Raw genomic sequence first — 6,000 nt, forward strand, 5'->3', positions numbered from 1 at the left:
TTCCGGAAGGCAGAAACCACAGCTCAGGCCCTCAGGGCCCCTCAGGGTGTCTGCAGAGGCTCTGTATACAGTGGGTGCTCAGGCAACAATGCTTGGGTACATGAGTCACCAATCAACCACCGGGCTTCCCTGTTGGAAGAAATATCAGTATTTCCCTGACTCATACCTATAAATTCACCATTAGTGACTCATTTCTTTAAGCACGGCCTCACTAGGCTCCCTCTTCAGAATGGAAACACTTTCACGCCCACGCTTAACACATATCTGATCCTTTTCTCCCAATAAGGAGGAACAGGAAGGGGAAGTCAGGCTGGCCTTTGGGACCTCACATGGTGCTAGCTCTGCCCAGGATGGCATGACAGGTGTCTACTGACCTCACACTATGCCCAGGGCCCAGTCAGGACAGCTCCTGCCCCTCACAGCCTCAGTCTCCCCACCCAGACAGTGGGTGCAAAGATGACAATGAGGCATAATGGGGATGGGAGGTGGGAGAAGAGACTGTTTCACAGACCCACCAGCAGCCCCTGTCCTGTTGGGGGGCAGAAAGATATACATTGAATCTAACTCCCGAACCATCAGTTACTTGTATAAAGAGAAGAGAGAGCAAACTGGATTCATAACTTATACCACAATGATTTCTGAAGAGAGAAGAACCCATGGGAGAATTCTCACATACTTTTGTAGTGATAAGGCCTTTCTAACCTGACACAAAACCCAATGGCCACAAAGAAAAAAATAATCTATTGAATTACATAAAAAGAAAATGTACTACATGATTAAAAACCATCAAAAGCAAAATCAAAAGATAAGTGACAGATTAGGAAAACATATTTGCAGTTCATATGGCAAGAAGCTAATCTCCCTCACATGTAAAGAGCTTCTACAAATTAAAAAAAAAAAAAAGAACAACAACCCAAGAAAAAAATGGAAGACACGTGAACAAAGAGTTCACAGAAGAGGCACTACAAATGGCTCTAAACATTTGGAAAAAAGCTAACCTCACCCACAATAAGGGAAATGCAAATTAAAACTACCACAAACAACCGTTTTTACTATCAGATTGGCAAAAAAAAACCCAAAGCATGTTATAAGTTTGTGCTGGCCAGGTTGTGGGAAAATAGGCATTCCCATTCACTGAGTGGCAGGAGTCTGACTCAGTACAGCCCCGCAGAAGGCAATTTAGCAATCTCTAACCAAGTTCCTAAGGAGCGCACACACCTCCTGACCTAGCCAATCTACTTCACGTGATCATCCCGCAGACACTCCCCCCTGTGTGAAACGACGTGCAGACAAGATTATTTGTTACAGCGCTGTTTATAATAGCACAAGGCTGAAAACAACCTATGTGTCTATCAGGGGATGGTGAAATAAATTACAATATACACTCTCAAAGGAGCCCTGGCATTGCAATGGTTAAGCACTCAGCTGCAAACCGAGAGGCTGGCAGTTCAAACCCATCCAGCAGCTCTGCAGGAGAAAAGACCTGGCGATCTGCTTCCGTAAAGATTACAGCCAAGAAAACCCTGTGGGGCAGTTCTACTCTGTCATATGGGGTTGCCATGAGTCAGAATCAACTGGACACCCAACAACAACAAGACTTTTACAATGGAATACTATGCAGCTGTCAAAAAGGGTGGATAGCTTATCACGGGAGGATTCTGGGAGAAATCTTCACGGTGAGAAGGCATACGGATTGAACCACGACGTGGAAAAACCAAATCTTGCTTTGAGAGAGTGAACAAATCTTACTTCTCACTTTTCACTTCGTTTCTGTTGTCACAATGTAGTTTCTGCAATTGGTATTTTAAAAAATTATAGAAAATGCAAAGCCTGGGCCCATCGTGTCAAAGTTGAGTGACACTGAGCAAGTTTCACTCTTGGTGCTTCCTTTTCCTGATCTGAACAAAGTGGAGAATATCAGCCCGACCACACAGGACCCTAAGGCGCTTCGAGGGGTAATACAGGCAAGAATGCCGTCTTCCTGCCCCTGGCACCAAGCACCACATCTAGTTGGCAGGCATTATGACATGCACTACCAAGTTGGCAGGAAGGGCCGTGAGGGGCGGAAGTGAGTGAGTGAGAGCCTGGCCCTTCCCCTCCATGCCACCCCGTCACGAGCCCACAGCACCGAAGCCCAGCTCCTACTCTCCCTGGCCTCTGGGGTGGACAGAGCAGTTGTCAGCACCTTGGGATGGCTTTCCACAGCCTGAGCAGTCATGTGGGCTGACACGCCCAGTGGTACCTAGTTGGGCCTCAAGGGACAGCAGTTTAGTGAGACCCAGGGTCAGGAGGAAGTGGGGATGTTGGCCCGCGTGAGAGGGAGCTGCAGGCTGTGGGGTTGGACCCCAGGCCATCCTGGCTTGATGGCAGGAGAGAAAGCACAATGCCCAGCCCTCAAGATGTGGCCTCAACCTCTGAACCCAGCTGGGGTGACAGAGGGCAGAAAAACACCGGGCCGGCGTCCCTGAGACCACTGCTTCTGGCCTCCGTCCTCTGACAACAGCACTACAGGCACAGGCGCACTGGGAGAGAACCAGTCCTTGCCCAGTGAGCACCTGCTGAGGACCAGGCCCTTCCATGCCTGACCCCCACCCCCAGGGGGAGGCGTGGGGGTGCTCTCACTCCACTTCTTGACAGGGGAACCAGCTCCAGGAGCCTAATCTACATTTCCAAAGCCGCCTAGGTGGGGAGCAGTAGCGCTGGGATTTCAACCAGGCCTGCCCCACTGCAAGGCCCAAGTTCTTTCTTAACCCCCTACCTGTATTCCTGAGGCACATTCTGCCCAACAGGGGGCTTTGAAACGCTGCACACACACAGCATCACACGGTCTGAGGTCCCAGGCACTGCTGCACCTGACGTCCTCCTCCTCCCCCTTAAAGGTTCCCAGAGTACTTAGCAAATTAAAGGCTCTGAGAAGTCCTGCAGAAAAGAAACCTGCTAGATCAAACACACTTAAACATGTCCCAGGCTTTCTGGGTCATGGAACTCTTTTTGCATTCAATCCCTAATGAACCCTCTTTGGGAAATACTGACTTTGATGTCTCCAAGACCCAGCTCAGAACTCCTCCCCAAGAAGACTCCCAGCACAGCTGTGGCCCAGAGCGGCCGCTCTTTCCTTTCCTGACAGTCCAGGCTGCCTGATGAGCTCCCTCAGGCTCTGGGTCCCACTCTCCCACCTCCACCTGACCCGGGATCAGGCTGGACAGTTGTACACTACACACTTGGGGAGAAGGGGGAGGTCAGCTCATTTACCTACTCAGGGGCCAGCAGACCAGCCTTGAGCTTGGCCTCCCCTGGCGACAGGGGCAGAGGAGAGGCCGGAGTGAACAGACCTGGGCTCCACTATGCACATGGGCTCAGCATCCTCACCCCTCTCCTGCCAAGGGAGACACATGGACCCCCTGCCTTAGTTTCCCCATCCACCACAGGCAAAGCAGTACAGGGGCAGGGCTCCGGGCTGAATGTCAGGGGACCAAAGGTACAGTCCCAACTCTGCCTCTCACCAGCGTGTGACTTGGGCAACTCCTCACCCTTTCTGGGCCTGACTAGTTCCCGTCACCACCGCAGCCAAAAGCTACCACGTGGCCATTAGGCCCCCATTTCAGCCCCTACCATGCCAGCTGCCAGAGTGCCCGGCCCTAATCCCAAGGACTGAGACCCACCTCCCCCAGGCTGCCTGAGAACCTGAGCAGGCCAAAGGGTCGAGCAGGATGGGGCTGCCTCATGAGGCTGGGCTGAGAGCCCGGAAGAGCCCTTCTCTGCAGGGGAGGCAGCCCCACCCGGCCTCCCCCCAACCAAACCACAGTCCCGGTTTCCGGAGCTGCGCCCACACAGGGGCTCAAGGGGCCCTCACCACAGCTGTCCCTGGAGCCCAAGCCCCCCACTCCTTCTCACTCACTCCTCCCACAAACCTTTGTCTTCAGGGGCCAGGCTCTGGGCCGGTCGCCGGGAGGTCGCTGTGATGGAGTCGTGGTCCACAGCAGACCGATGACCCCACAACCCAGGCCTCCCCTTGGGATGGTCCACCCACCAGGGGCCCCCGCAACTGCCCAGGACACCGAGGACACCAAGACCAGTCTTTGCTCACCCCCTGGCGGAACAACTCCGTGGCTCCCGTGGCTTCTTCCTGGCTGCGTGATTTGACTTATTTTGGTTCCCCAAACAAGCCCCACCCTCTCATCTGCAGCCTCTCGCAGCCTAAAAATGCCGCCCGCCCCCCCCCCCACAAGACCCCTCACCTGCTGCCCTTCAGACCAAAACTCAGCTGCCACCTCCCAGGAGAGCTGCCCGGTCCCCTCCCACTCTGGCTGCGGTGCCCACCTGGGCTTCCACAGCGCCTGCACATCCCCCTCAGGGCGCCCTGGCCCCTAGCTGCCCGGCTGCGTGACACCTCCCACCTCCTCCCCCCAAGGGCTGAGCATCTGACCACTCACGACCGAGCTTCCAGATCTGACACCCTGCCTGGCACACAGGAGACACTCAACCCCTACTCAACAGATGCCTCGCTATGGCAAGCACTGAACGAGCAGTCGGGGGCTGGCCCCACCCTGCTGTCCCTGGTGCTGCTCAAGCAAGCTTGGCAGCTCACCTGGCTCTCAGGGCTGCCTTCTCACCTGCGCAGGGAGAATGAAACCCGCCCCCCCCCACCCCGGCCTCCCCAGTCCTGTTCTGGCAGTGAAATGAGCTCATGGCTATAAAACCTCCTTATAACCGAGGACACTTTATACATGGTGTAAAGTTCTGTTTCTACCACGCAGAAAAAGACCCCAGCTTGGTGCCCAGTGTTTCCTCTTAAATCCACTCACTTTACACTAAAATTCTTTAGCCTTGTCAGGGGCAATACTAGATCCATGAAGTCACAGATTCCACACACACCCCATGTACAGACTGCTTTTTCCCAAAACACATTCAAATACTTTAAATGTGAAAAAGTCCCTAGTAGTGCAAGCAATTAATGTGCTCAGCTACTGACCTAAAGGTTGGAGGTTCAAGTCCACCCGAGAGACCACCCGAGGCGTACAGGCTAAAACCACCTAAGGCTCCCCATGGATCCAGCCCAGCCCTGTGTGTCATCCAGCTGCACAGCCGTGGCCAGGAGAGGAGGTACCAACCCCAGTCACAGCCATCTGCTCACCAAGTGCTCACTGGGACACTGCCACACAGCAGGTACATGCAAGGAGCAGAGACTACAACGTGCAAGACAAATGCAGGGTCCCCCTTGTGGAGCTCACATTGTGGGGAGGGGGGAGATGCCCAATAAATCAGCTAAATAAGGAAAAGAGATGCCAGGGCGGGGCCAGGGCACAGTCTCAGATGGGCAGTCAGGAAGGCAGGAAAGTCTAATGGTTAGGACCACAGGCTCTGAGCCCAAACCGAATGGGTTTTGAATCCCAACTCCACCTCAGAAAAGCTGTGTGACCTTCGGACATGTAAATTAACCTCTCTGGGCCCAGTTTCTTCACCCACAGAATGAGGGAAATAGGATCTAATTCACAGGGCCTGACACAGGATGGCACACAGTCAGTCACCCCAGCTGGCTCCAAACATGAGGAGCTGGCAGCCTGAGAAACTGCCATATAAACTGGTGCTGGGGACACACACGAAGTTCCAGGGGTCTCTGTCTCACTTCCTATCGCCCCTCCCCAAAATAAACACACCTCTCCCCTCGCCCCCACTGCCCTGCAGCTGGGCCTGACGAAGGGGTGCTTAAGCGCTGGGTCTGCCACCAGCTTGCCTGGCTCTAAGACACCCCCTCCCCAGGGGGCTCAGCCAGGCCAAGTGGGACCCGAGCAGTGGCTCCAGGGAGCCTGGTGTTTCAAAAGAGGGCACTTCTTCATAGCGCAGGTCCCCCATTAAAGCAGCACCTGCCTCCAGCTGGCTTCAAAGGGTTCCTCCTTCCACAGCCAGATGGGCCCCAGGAGGGGTGTGGAAGGCTGGGAACAGGGACAGGCAATCACGGAGGTCCTGGCCCCCCAGAGGGGATACACAGCCTGCCTACTA

At 54.3% G+C, this 6,000-nt stretch overlaps 1 protein-coding gene across 11 annotated transcripts in view; it reads right to left on the minus strand.

Annotated features, from left to right (window-relative positions):
* ADCY7 (adenylate cyclase 7) overlaps nucleotides 1-4,341 on the minus strand; it is a 40,196-nt gene extending 35,855 nt beyond the window's left edge. For 7 of the 11 annotated variants that reach the window (XM_064274068.1, XM_064274067.1, XM_023555614.2 and 4 more), the window contains exon 1: nucleotides 3,912-4,081. The gene's annotated coding sequence lies outside the window, so the exon portion shown is untranslated. The other 4 variants (XM_064274062.1, XM_064274061.1, XM_064274066.1 and 1 more) reach the window with 4 other exon arrangements.
* Nucleotides 4,342-6,000: the final 1,659 nt, after the last annotated feature.

The sequence above is a fragment of the Loxodonta africana genome, chromosome 21 (assembly GCF_030014295.1).
Source record: "Loxodonta africana isolate mLoxAfr1 chromosome 21, mLoxAfr1.hap2, whole genome shotgun sequence".
NCBI classification, from domain to species: Eukaryota; Metazoa; Chordata; class Mammalia; order Proboscidea; family Elephantidae; genus Loxodonta; species Loxodonta africana.